Source organism: Ambystoma mexicanum, chromosome 2p (genome assembly GCF_040938575.1).
Source record: "Ambystoma mexicanum isolate Mex_15411 chromosome 2p, UKY_AmexF1_1, whole genome shotgun sequence".
NCBI classification, from domain to species: domain Eukaryota; kingdom Metazoa; phylum Chordata; class Amphibia; order Caudata; family Ambystomatidae; genus Ambystoma; species Ambystoma mexicanum.
The window spans coordinates 88,013,058-88,026,417 of NC_090923.1; the positions used below are offsets into that span (position 1 = coordinate 88,013,058).

Genomic DNA, 13,360 nt, shown 5'->3' on the forward strand with positions numbered 1-13,360 from the left:
GGGTGGGCCGTGCGACCGCCCGGTGCGCCACACCCCCTAAGGCACCATTAGCCCCACCAGCCAGCTCGGGGGAGTCTTTCAAGGGCTCCCCCGAGCTGGCGTAGTGGCAGAAGGCATGGCAGGTGCCTCATTGTTATTAAAAGCGTCCGCGGCGGTGGAGAGCATTTAACAACAATATGGCTAAGCACCCTATTCATATCATTACCTCCTTGCAGCAGCGAGAAGGTTTAAAAAAAAAAAAATTGGCACATCCTGGCCTCGCCCCACCCCCTGTTGACCAGGGCCGCACAGGGGAAGTGGGCGCGCCAATTCACCCAGGGCGCTGCTGCCCTAAGCTGTATTATTACCTACAGGCTCAAATTCTCAAATGAATTCATCCCATGACGAAAGTACGTCAATATAGTTTGCACCATTGCCATTGATAATTATTAAAGAACTTAACACAAACCAGGCACACGCTTCAAAAACAAAGCAGAGAAGAGTTAACGCTGTTCAGCCAACCCTCGGGTCTCTGGTACTCATTGCATTTCCCGCAAAGGCAACCAATCACTGCTAAGGCGCGCACACACAGAATGCTCAACTTTCAGTGAATCACAACGGGACAATGAGCAAATAATAACAAAAATAATCACACATCACCAAAAAGTGGGTGTGTTGTCATATGCATGTGGTATTGCCCAGTATCCATGCCAGGAAACCTTATTTAAAGCATTGTCAAGTAAAACGAGCTAGATAAAAAAAAGTATTAGAGATGCTGAGCAGCATTATTTAGAGTTAATTTCAAAACGTATCTGTCACCCACTCCATCATTCTGATCGTCTAGAGCGCCTAGAAATCAGACACATGGCAACTCTGCGCTGTATAAATGCTAATGAGATAACCTTGTGCTCTTAAATCTAGGTGGATGGCGTTTCTAAGCATTGTCCTCACAGCCGGGTTACCTTCAAAGCAGCCTGCATGATATTCAAGACTGTGTCAACTGACGCGCCATCTTACGTAGCCGTGGCCGGGGGTCAGCACGTCTCCCTCTCAAAACAAAGTGAGGTGAGAGGGAATGGAATATCTATGTTTACCCTGCTCTACAATCTTCAACCCTCAAATATAGGCATAAAACTTCAACAAACAGACAACAGGGCTTGTAGGCAGCTTTCTGATTCAGGAAATGAGTACTGATAACACTTGGGTATTACAATATTCTACAATTATGGGAGAGTACCAATGGCCTATAGGAAAATTCAACATGCCACCAGTCTGATTAATTTATCAAAAATAACATTTTTATTGTTAAAAATATCAGAGAAAATTCAAATGTTACAAGACAAAACTGACAGTGTCTTTGTCTTTGTACGATTGCACAGACAAGGAAATACACAAAACCAGATATTAGTAGAGGATAGAAAATTACCTCTACTTTACACAAAAAATTATGAAAAAAATAAAACAAACTACAATAACAAAAGCAGTATCAATACCACATTAATTAATTCCAGGCAAAACTAATGCTCTCTCAATCACACCAATTCATACTCATTTGGATCACCCAACATGTTTCATTCCTCATATACACACTGTTAAGATCAAGGGAAATTCAACAGGGGAGAAAAGACCCCGATTCTGTGAATTTGTCTACAATATACAACGTCAAAGAAATAAGAAAATTATCACTATAATCAAACTGAACTCGAGAGTGGCCTTTTGCGATCCAATTACTGTAAATCCAGAGTTCAGTACATGGTGTGCATATTGATTGCACTGCAACACGGTACAAGTAGACCTTTCCTGAAAGAGAAAAGAATAAGACAATAGATATAAATAACCCTTCTGTCCAATGCAAAAAATGCATCTTACTAAATTAACAATATTTGGAAAGTATCTGGGGCAAACATTAACAAGGGCCCACCTAAACACAAAATTAGGTGAACAGAATAGTAGGTTCAGAAACATGGAACAACAGTTGTCACACTAGCTATTCGTAGATCAATATCAGTAAAGGGCTATTTGAGATGAAAAATTCCTATCTTGGTCATAGCCCTTTACTCAGAAAGAAAATTGTCGTTTTATTCAAAACTGATTTCTGTTGGAATTGCAGACTCAACTAATGCGGGACTGCGAAACTGCAAGACACTCTTACACCACCCTTTTGTTGCTCCTACTCAGTCCCCCGCACTAGGAATTATGATTCTTAGTACCCTAGCATAAGTACGTTGATAAATGTCAAAAGTTCAACTGACAAAGCTCACCAAAAGTGAAGGTCAAAAGGTCTTGTGGAGCCGTGAACAAGAAAAGAGCAAGGTACACCGATTCTGTCCTCGCTAGTCTTCAATCATAGAGATAGGATGATCAACTCCAAATCCTGTACAAGCACAGAATGAGACACATACACAACAGGTGAGAATAGTGGTCTGGCCAGGTTACGCCATATCATTATAACTAAGTTAGATCAGGATTCGAAAAATCACCCGAGTTATTTTTTATTTTTTTATTTTATATGGTTTACAAAAGAAAACCTTTTAAAACAGAAAACAAGATACATTTCTTCTTACTTCACCCCACTGAACACTCGTTATTAGAGGCTTTGACAATCGTTCCCACCTAATGCCGGAATCGGCTCTTTTAGATGGGCTTTCAAGTCCTTCAAAAATTGAACTAAACCAAACATAATCTTTCGGTCAGCACCTTCAAGCATAACTTTCCACCAATCTTCAGCCGTGTAGGTGCTGCGTGCCTCAAAAAGGGGTCCGAACAACTTTGTTCGCAGCGAGCGAAACTCTGGACAAAACAACGTCAAGTGTTTTAGTGTCTCTGTCGAATGTTTGCAAAAACGACAGATTAAATCAGCAGGTACTTTAAGTGACCAAGTGCTTGTACGGTCTTTGGTCATAAAAAGGTTAAGGCGAAAATGCAAGTATAGTAATCTTGAGTTCTGATCGGGAGATTGTAACAAATACAGTTGTAATTTGTCTAGCTCTCTTGCTTCTGGTGGTACATCTCTTAGGAGGCGAGAACTAGATCTGTCAGTGCAGGTTTGATGCCAGTCTGCACTTCATAGTTTACGTTTAGCCTTATTAGGATTTTCAAGTAAAGTAGTAATGTCAATATCGTTTGCATCCAGAATTTCAGAACATTGCTGATTCCATTTGGCAAGCATTGTGTATTCGGGATCTAAATCCGGCCTGTGTAGTATTTCAAATGGAGGGGCTGCATTAGAGAGCTGCGACTTCCTGTATAAAGTTAAGGCATTCCAACAAACTCTCGCTTGTATGGATGTCAGACCCAATTCAAATCTTATGTTACTAGTCGGACATCCTTTAGAGATGTGTAACACTCTAGTCCAAAAATTATTTTCAAGTGTGTTCCATAACTCGTGTGAGCAACCAAACATATTTACAGCACCATGAATCAAGGTCGGTATTACTTTTTCTATAGAAATTTATCACATGTTTTATAGAGAATTTTCCAAATTTTTTGTTTATGATCGCGGCCTGGCAAGCCAGTTGCTGACATTTTCTTTTGGTGGCCTCGACCCAAGGCTTGTCATTTATGTTAGCACTTATTAAGAATCCCAAGTATTTTATGTGAGTAGAGATCCGAAGCAGTATTTTTTCCAAGTGCCACACATATTGGGTTGATCTCTTTTTATAGGCTGTCAGGTTATGCAATATCAAAACTTCACATTTTTTCTTGTTTATACAGAGCTTGTTTTTCGTTACATATCTTTCTAAGGCGTCTAATTTTCGTTGTAGACCGACCGGTGTTACATCCAAGAGTAGTAAATCATCAGCATACAAGAAATAGCCCAAATGAGAGCCATGAATTTTAGGTGGAAATGCTGTTACCTCATTTAGTGCAACGCCTATGTCAGAAATAAAGAGATTGAAAACAATTGCAGCCAAGGGGCGTCCTTGTTTCACTCCTTTAAAAGTTGGAATCAAGGGCGATAAGGAGCCTCCTTAGTCGAGTCTGACTTGCACTGTGGTATTAGAGTGGAGCTCTTTTATTGCATCTATAAGATCCGCTGGGCACTTCCAAGCTTTGAGTTTCTCCCACAAAATGTGGCGATCGACACTATCAAAAGCGTGTGAAAGATCAATAGATGCAACATAGATGGCAATGTTAGTTCGTATTGACTCAATTTTTAAGAGATTCAGCAGAAGGGTATTAAGACCGCAACCTACCCCTTTGACAAATCCCGCTTGGCGTGGGTCATTACGGTGGTTTTTAAGTGCCCAAGATTTTAACATTTGTTGCAATTGAGTTGCATAGATTTTCCCATTACATCTAACAGGGCAATAGGTCGATAGTCTCTCGGGTCCAGTCTGTTCCCCTTTTTGAAAATCGGAACAATTATAGCATTTTTCCAAGATCAAGGGGTAGCAAGCTTCATTTTTATTCTTTCGAAGAGGAGTAGACGGAGCTTCGCCCATTCTTTCAGATTTTGTTTCATTGAGTAGTTTGTAAGGCCATTCGGCCCTGGGGCTCTTGACGCATTGGAGGTCTTAATTGAGTTTGTAATGTTGTTTATATCAAACTCCAGTACCCACTGGGTTCTGGCCTCACTTGTACTTTTATCTTCCACTTCTACCGTGTTAAACAAGTTCGTATAATGTTTTACCCAAGTTTCTTGAAGAATTGGAGATGCTTGCAATGCTACTTGTGGGGCAGCAAGATTGTTTATTACACGCCAAAATTCAGCTGAGTTTTTGTTCTTAAGATTACGCATCATCTCTTCAGTCATTCTGCAAGATTATAGCATAATGATTTTTTCTCTAGTTTCTATATTTTTGTGTTATACGTTTTTTGGCTGCGTAGTATAACTCTTTGTTACCTGTTGATATCATCCTTATTTCTTTACGTAGAGTTCGTTTTTGTTGCAACACCTGTAGATCGAACTTGTGTTTATGCTGTATTTTATGTTGTTTAAGGCCTCGTTTGCGTTCCACAAATTGAGTCAACAAATGTTGATATTCAGTCTCGCCTGGAGTATCCTCCAAAGCAGATGTTACCAAGTTTATATCTTTTGTTTTGAAGTTGAGACAAATTCTTCCAGATTGGTACGTAGTGTCGTGAGGCCATAAATGATAAATGTTGGGATGGCTGACTGTAGACGTTGAACGACATCTTTAGCATATTGTCCACTGCTCTTTGTGCCTCTTGAAAATGAAAAATTCAGATCTTCCGTCCCGTAAAGTATCGTCAGGAAATGATTAAGTGTTAAATCCCTGCAGCATAGCTTGAGAAGTGAAAGCAAAGGAACACTTAAAAGCGAAGCACGTTCGGAAACCAACAAGTCTCGTGGTCCAAATTTTGTAATCATTACCTATAGTACAACAGACTTAGCGGTTGTTGAGAGGGGTACCATGGAATGGTCAAGCTTGTGGAAAGTAGTAGGGAAAAGCCGTAGTATCTTCGTTACCAACGCCACTGTACACGCCCATGTATGGATGAAACTGCGTGTGTATAAAACATCTCACTGAAACACAGACAAAAGGCTGGAGATCTGTTTGTAAGAGTATAATTGCATGCTTTAAAAAAATCTCTATCTAGTGGCTGCAATCGCAAGCATGCGAACGTCTTACCGTGTATCACACGTGACCAAACGAGATTAATACGGGCGTCACTGCTCCAGTCGTAGTTCCTGTCGGTTGCTGGCGCTGAACTCTCTCCTCCAAGTGGAAAGAACATCGGAAGACGGTTGGGGGCGTGCTCTATTTATGCAGCCGTGGTAAGCAATCAGTGTGTCATGTGAAACGTAACACTCTCAAAGGAAACTGATCGGAGGGAGGTCACTTGAAAGAAGACGTGCATTTTGGGGAGTGGTAGCAGAGAGTGATGCCATTAGCTATTACCCACCTACGTTGAACCAGAGGAAAAATAAAAAGTTTGGGAATGACAGCCAGACAGTGGTTTGTAACGTCTGATATATGCGTACCTCACAGGAATGTTAAAAAAGTACACAGGTTGGAAATATGTACGTGGAATAGAGATACCGGTGGAAGGTGAGACCAACTCTCAGCCCAAGCTGCAGAAAACGTTCTTATGTAAACCAATCTAGTTTCTCATTGAGGCCGTTGACAGTAGTCTTAGCCAAATAAATCAGACGTTCTTTTTGCAGCAGCAGTCTTTTGTCCTTATTGGCATCCAAACTAGCAATAAGTTTCCAAATAACGGTCCAGTGTAAATCTTCCAATTTGTGCATATGCTCTATCCAACGATCTACTAAGGGAGCGTTTTGCTGTACGGTTGCGAATGCAGCTTCTATGCTCTCCTATGCATATTTTGACCTTCCTCTCGGTCTTACCGATATAACGTTTCTTGCAAGGACACCATATACCGTAAATAACCATACTTGAATTTCAATTCGTTAAATTGGTTTGCCGCCAGGGGGTATGAAGACCCAAGTCTATTTCAGTGCTTTTGTTGGTGGAGCTACAACACACACAACTCCCGCATGGGTAGTGTGCAGTTGGTTTAGGCATACTCCACAGTTCTCAAAGTGTAGTTTGTTTAGCAGGGGTTAAGCAGATGTTATTTCTCGTGAACTTTTCTTTTAAATTGGCACTTCTTTTGAATGCCACAATGGGCTGAGCCAAAGGTTTGTTCACTTTGGCCAGTATGTCCCAATTTTTAGTCACAATTTTCCTGATCGAGTTGGAGAGGTGACTGTAGCTATTGACAAAAACCAATTTGTCGTCTTCATCAGTATATCGTTCTCTGTATTCCAAAAAGGAATCTCGGTTATTATTGTCAAGTCCTACTAAGATTTCTGTGTTTGGATCAAAGTCTAACCCTTCTACCTCTTTAATAATCTGCATGGTGTCCTGTACATACGACTTCATTTTACGAACAAAGGGTTGTGGAAAGAAATCCACAAATCGGGACAAAGGTTCTATAAGTGAGTTAACACCAGAAACAATTGGTCTACCCAGTGGTTTCTCAAAACGATTGTGAATTTTGGGTAATGTGTAATATTGAGGGATCTGGGGTTTACTGTCACACACCAGCTGCAACACCATGAGAGAAAGTAAACAAAAAATGACAAAAAGAGAAGACAAGGGAACAGCCATTTACCTGCCACAGTGGAGCAAATTCTCAGCAGATTTAACATGACTCCTACACCTGACTCTTCAAACAGTTCCTTGGTCATTTTTATATATTTAAGAGGAGCACTAGGAGTATCAAACTGTAGATTAGGCAGTCCTGCAGCCAGGTGCCTTACAAAAGAAGCGGCAAGCACTGGGTGGTGGTTGTATGTCATGTGGTAATGGAGGTTTGTCAGTAATGGTGTGGAATGCTAGACCAGCATAACCAATGTGGCGGGCCATAACTATGGGTAGGCTAAAAAGGCATTGGCTAAGGGTACAGAATGAGATGGGGGCGCAACAGACATAGTAGTCCCTGCCCATAAGAATGCTGAAAGTGCCAGATTCAATGACAAAAGCCTGCCATCATCAGTATACAGGCATCTGCAGTTAAAGCTTCACCAAAGCATTGTCTAGGTAGGTAGGCAGGCAGGCAGGAAGGGGTTTGGGATATAATTTGTTTTTATATAGCGCTTTAACCTAAAGGGCTTTGCATAGTCCCCTCTACCCTCTCCTGCACAGTCTGTGCACTTGCACGATCTGAACGTAATGTGCCTGCAGATCGTCTTTCTTCCCTGTATCCCCTCATTCCTTGGTGGAGCCTCAATGCACTTGGTAAAACCGCAGAATCGTCGTCAGACCTTTTTGCTGTTATCTTCACTGTTAATTGTATTATATGCACTTACTCTGCCTGGGTAGCTTTGTATCATTCAGAAATTCAAGGGCTCTGAATGACTGTTATCCCCTGTTCACACCCTCCTTGAGTGCTTTGAAACACTTGCCTTGTGTATAGGTGCTTTACCAATAAACACTACCATACCATAGGACATACTTGCATACATTACTATTATTAGGAGAATGAGAAAAAGAAACAAGTTTAGTAACAGAACAGGGGGAAAACGGGGCGAGTGAAGAAAGTGAATGGAACGGGTCGATAGGAAAGCAGAAAGAAAGAAAATGTAAAGTGGAAAAGTTTGCAAGACTAAGGAAAAATAGGATGATCAAAAGAATAATTTTTAAAAAAAAGAATGAAAAAAGAAATCTGCAGAGATAAAAACATTTTTTTTTTAAAGCTGAGAGGGTAAGGAAAAAGAACAAAAAAAAGAATCCAAAGAAAGGGAAGAAAACAAGCATCAGCAAAGCAGAACGGTTTTGCCATTTGTGCCACCTGGGGTAGGTATTTTCCAGGCACTGCCATAATGACAATACTGGTCTATAAAATGGAAACAGCTGGAAAACGGTGTGATTAACGGGGTATAGGATAGCAGCGCCTGGCAAAATCCAATACCTATCTACAAGCCAAAACTGAAGATATAAATCCAAGTGTTTGAAGGCATACTTGATTGAGAAATTGCTATTAGACATGAGCACATTTACAGCTTCAACTAAGCCAAGAACTCTGCTCCCCATGGTTTCCTCGCCTGGTTGCTTGTAGATCCCCTTGCTGTCAAATTGCCCCGTTTTCCTCTGTCGTTAGCTTCCCGTTACCGTGTTTATCTGCGTCCCTCGCTGTGCTCTTCCCCCTATGGTTGCAAAGCACTCTGTTGCTTCCCGAAATTAGGTCCGCGTTCAATAAATACCCTAATAGTAATAACAAGTCTCTACACAGACCATTTAGAAATAACACTGGCAAGCCACTGATGTTACAGATTGATAGAGCTAGCTCAAGGAGAACCCAGGAGGATGTGTTTTGGGCGATTCCGGGTAAGTAGTGCATGGGAATTGTTACATGTCTTTTATAGTGAACATTTTATAGCGAAACACACATATATCGAGTATTTTATACCGAAAACCTGTATACCGGATGCATTTATTTTATTTTTTGGGAGGGTCCCCGCCCCAAACCACTATTTACCACCCATAAAACCCTGCCCCAAACATTTCCCCCCAAAAATTAACCCTTTACCCCACCCAAAAATACATTCGGTGTACAGGTTTTCGTTATAAAATCCTCACTATATATGTGTTTCTCTATATACATTTTCGATATAAAGACTGGGTACCATGTGAATAGCCATAGGGATTCACATGGCCGTGAGTAGTGAACTGGTGGATAAATAAACAATCTAGGTGTGTCCCTCATAACGTGTCATCTCCCTCCTATCTGTACACCAATGCTTAAACAGAACTTAACTTAAACATTTCCTAAAAGAAAAAACTAAAAAAGATTAAAGAGTGAAAAAGACAGAAAACAAAGTATTAGAATGAAAGCAGGAGAAGGAGACCGGGAAAAAGGATTATGAAGGGAAGAAGATGTCCACAGGGAAAGGTGCTGAAAGTAGTGATAAGGCAAGCAAAAAAAAAAGCACAAAAAAAACCATGAGCGGGTGTGAAGTAGTGGGTAAAACTAAGATAGGCGAGCCGTGAGAAACATATGGTCTTAGTACACAGCAGCAATAGATGCATTTGCGGAAGCAAAATCTAGTAGTGTTCTACTCATTTAGACAATTAGCACAAGCATGAGATGATGAAAATGAATTCCCAATTGTAATATCGTGGTCGAGCATGTCATATGCTTATTACTTTTAAGTACAAGACAATAACATTTTAAAATCCAACGATCTAAGATGTTTGGGTGAGATTGACTCTCCCGAGCCCCACAAAGATTACAGAATGAGGGGTTCGGTACTATGGAGGGGCGGGGACAGGGACATGCTAGAGTTTCACCCTGAGCGCCATGCTGTCTAGGAACTGCCCTGGGGCTCCTGTGAAGCATTAATAGAGTTTGAAGGATGCTGCAGTGCAAGTACTGGAGACATGTGAAAGTACAAGGCCCGACTGAGCTAGACTCCATCTTGCAACTGCTGTATTTGTTGAAACCAAGAAAAAGGGAAAAACAATGCATTCACTAAATGTTTTTATATTCTGCTGTTTGATCACTTAGAATGCAGAGAACAAAGTGAGTGGGTGATGAACCGTGTAATCACCTGCGCTGGGTGTATATCAAGTATATTGATGGGGGGTTCAAAAGAGCATGCTGCATGTGCCTTGGTTTGGAGCCACACCCAGAGGGCCCTGGGAAGTTAACTTGGGGAAAAAAGAGGGACCAAAGGCAACTTTGCGCTTGCAATTTTTGTTCTCGCCTGTGTTTTAATAGTCGGCAATGTGACGGCACATTTAGTATATACGAGTATCAATGTGTCAGTGTCAGACCTGTCCGGTGGTCGGTCAAAAGGGCGAAAAAAAAATCCCGAATAATAAAAATCTTGAAAAAAAAGGCCGAAAAAAAAATATCGAATTTATTATTTTTATATATATATGTATTTTTTGGGTCAGGTAAGTAAAAAAAAGGGTTAAAATAAAAAAAATAGAAAAAAAGGGGGGTTGGGGGAAACCCCCCATTTCGAAAAAAAAAACGTCATAAAAAAAAATTTGATATTTTTTTTTCGGCCTTTTTTTTCATGATTTTTTTTCGAGATTTCTAATTTCGGTTTTATGACCATAAACCGACCTGTGCTTGTGACAGGTTACAATACTAGTCATAGAAACAGTGGTGCATTTGTGAAGCAACACTACAGCCAACACGCATTTCGACCCAAGGGTCTTTATCAAGGCTGTGCAGCATTTAGTGAGGTGTTATTTTACCAGAGTGACAATGGAAATTCACATTGATTGGTTCAAGAGCATGGTTGCAAGATAATATATATATTTACATTATTTGGTGTAGAACATCGTTCACAGTACTGATAAATACATATTGTTAAATTCCATGATTCACCAGCATGTATGCATACAAGTAGCATTGATTGTGGCCATTTGGCGTGGTAGTCGGAGGGGAGAGAGGAAAGCAGCGAAGCCACCAGGATTCGCAAACAGTGATTTTGGCATCTGTATTTATGTTTTGGTTGCTGTTGGGCAGGTAGCATGATGTGGTGCCTAGTATATAATAGTACAATCGTAGTCCACGTATGTGATGGGAGCATACGCGTGACATTTCTTTGATGAGCTTGGGTCATGCCTCACTACACATATTTGGCCTATTTCTGACAGCGGTTGCATTGTTGGACATTGTGGATGGGTGTTCCCAATAGAGGGTTTGGTGGCATGCATGATTTGTTCACGTTATGGGTCTCCGGACAGCGAGTTGTGCCCCTGGATTGGGCAAATTCATGTGGGTTGGGGTTTAGTGATTTATTGGACTGGTGATCGAGGTGCGTCATGGGGGTCTCGATTTGTCTTACCAAGGTGGTTTCAATATGTAGTCCACTTCTTGGGGTAGGTCACATGGTTCTGAGGGCCATGGTTTCATACATAGTGTAGAAGAGCAAACTTCTGCGAGAGGAGAAATTCATTGGAGACCATAGATGGAACAATGTGTTTATGGAGTGTGGGAAGGACCGGTCAGTCCCGGGGGTCTGCTCCCAATTAGCTGGAGGTTCCTCAATGGTTCTACTCCAGCTGTTTGTTTGCCCAGCTAGTAATCTATGAGTGGAGAAGATATTACTTCTCCATATATACAGGCATTGTTGTTGTTCCCCCCATATTACAATTGTTCAGTCTGAGTTACCTGGCAGGCTTTAAGTTAAAAGCACCCTGCTATGTTGTCCCCTACTCGGGTTTCATTAAAGTACACAGTGGCCAATATAGGGAGATATTCCTGACCTAGATTGCACAGGTCTCCTGCATTAAAAAAAATGCTCTCAGCATTTAACCAATTTTCCATTTTGTGCCTCAATTGGCTCATGATATATTCCCTAAATACTTTAGTACACAGTTACTAATATAGGGAGACATTCCCTACCAAGCTTGCACATGTGCCCTACATTAAAAACGCTCTCCGCATTTAACCAAATGTTACACTTTGTGCTGCAATTTACACATGCTATACTATCCAAGTACTTTAGTATCTTTGCGGGGCTCGGGAGAGTCAATTCTCACCTTTGCTGCCCAAGTGCAGGCTCTTCATTCTACGAAGTAGTTGGTTCTCTGTGTGCGTCCCAGCAGATAAGGAAGTCTTCCTTGGAGTGGGAGACTGTCACTTTACTTATCTATCTTCTGGTTAAAGGCACGCACAGAAGGCTGCCATCTTGGAGGATGTTTTCCTTGGTTTATTTCTAGCTATATACATCGGAAAACAGGGGGTGGGGCTCTAGTACCCGCCTAGATGTATTAAGGTACCTGCAATTTAAACACTAATGGCAATTCTGCAAATTACTTGGGTTTAATTCTAAATTTTATGAGCTGGTGCCCGATAAGAAATCTTTCTGGCTGCGTGATTTATTTGTTTTATCATGCCTCTCGATTCTGGCTGGAGAGTAATTTTGATTAACTCAGTTTAGTATGCCTTACATGGTACGCTTGGACTGATGGTATGTGTTTGCTGGAGCAGAAGGCTGATGACGTAATGGCCTGGCTGGAAAGATACAAGGTTGATGGTAAGCAAAGGTGGCGGCCATCTTAAGGTATTTCCCATTTGTTATCTTGAACATTGGATGTGGGGGTTGGAAGGTTGAATCTGCATCTTTAAACAACTGGCAAATAAGGGTGCCTCACATGGGCTCAGCTGTAAGAACAACATGCTCTCGTTATACCCCGAAGGCGGGCTGAACACTTTTTTTTAATATCAATTATTATACGATAACAGCATATCTACACTGTTTCTCTTCATAGTTGAAGAAAAGAACTTAAAAAACAATCATAACAGTCTTGTTTAGTATGTATACATAAATGAGGCAAAGTAGCGCTAACAAGGGTTTAAAAGATGCCTATGCATTTCAGATCATATCCGTCATCAGGGCCACACCCTATGGTAATCATGTTAGAAATGAGAAACATAAAATAAACAATAAAATGTTCACCATGTTAATCAAATATGAAAACCACAAGGGACAAAAATAAGAACACAAACAAAATAAATCACATTTTGTGTCCAATATGCACATGTAAACAAAAAATAGTCATTAATAGGGGCAAATACACATTTACCTTAACTCATACTGCTTGACCAAACTGCAAAAAAGTGAAACCAGATGTTCGTGATCATATGTATAAATAAAGGGGTGCATTATTCCCTCATAGCCATGTGTTCCCTCACCTGTGTCTCTCCTCAATCCTTCCAAGTTAAAAGGCAAAACGCAAGGTGATTTTTGACGAGATAGAAGAGATGGAGGGTAGCAACAGATGGGGAAAAGTAGAGATGCAGGAATTCAGTGGCAAGAGCTCATTCATACCGCCTATTAAAGTCCCCTCAGTCGAAACTTTCCATAAACGACCCAAACACAACAATCTGAAACCTCATGAACTGGTACTTTTGAGGGATCTATATAGTGAGGCCATCCGTC

The 13,360-nt window shown here is 40.9% G+C and overlaps 1 long non-coding RNA gene across 1 annotated transcript; it reads right to left on the minus strand.

The window, feature by feature from the left end:
* Positions 1-1,326: 1,326 nt before the first annotated feature.
* LOC138566239 (uncharacterized) lies at positions 1,327-12,032 on the minus strand. Its single transcript, XR_011301875.1, has 3 exons — positions 11,958-12,032; positions 2,241-2,353; positions 1,327-1,779 (listed from the first exon to the last, which is right to left on the minus strand). It is a non-coding gene; the product is annotated as an uncharacterized lncRNA (long non-coding RNA).
* Between the last annotated feature and the right edge of the window lie 1,328 nt (positions 12,033-13,360).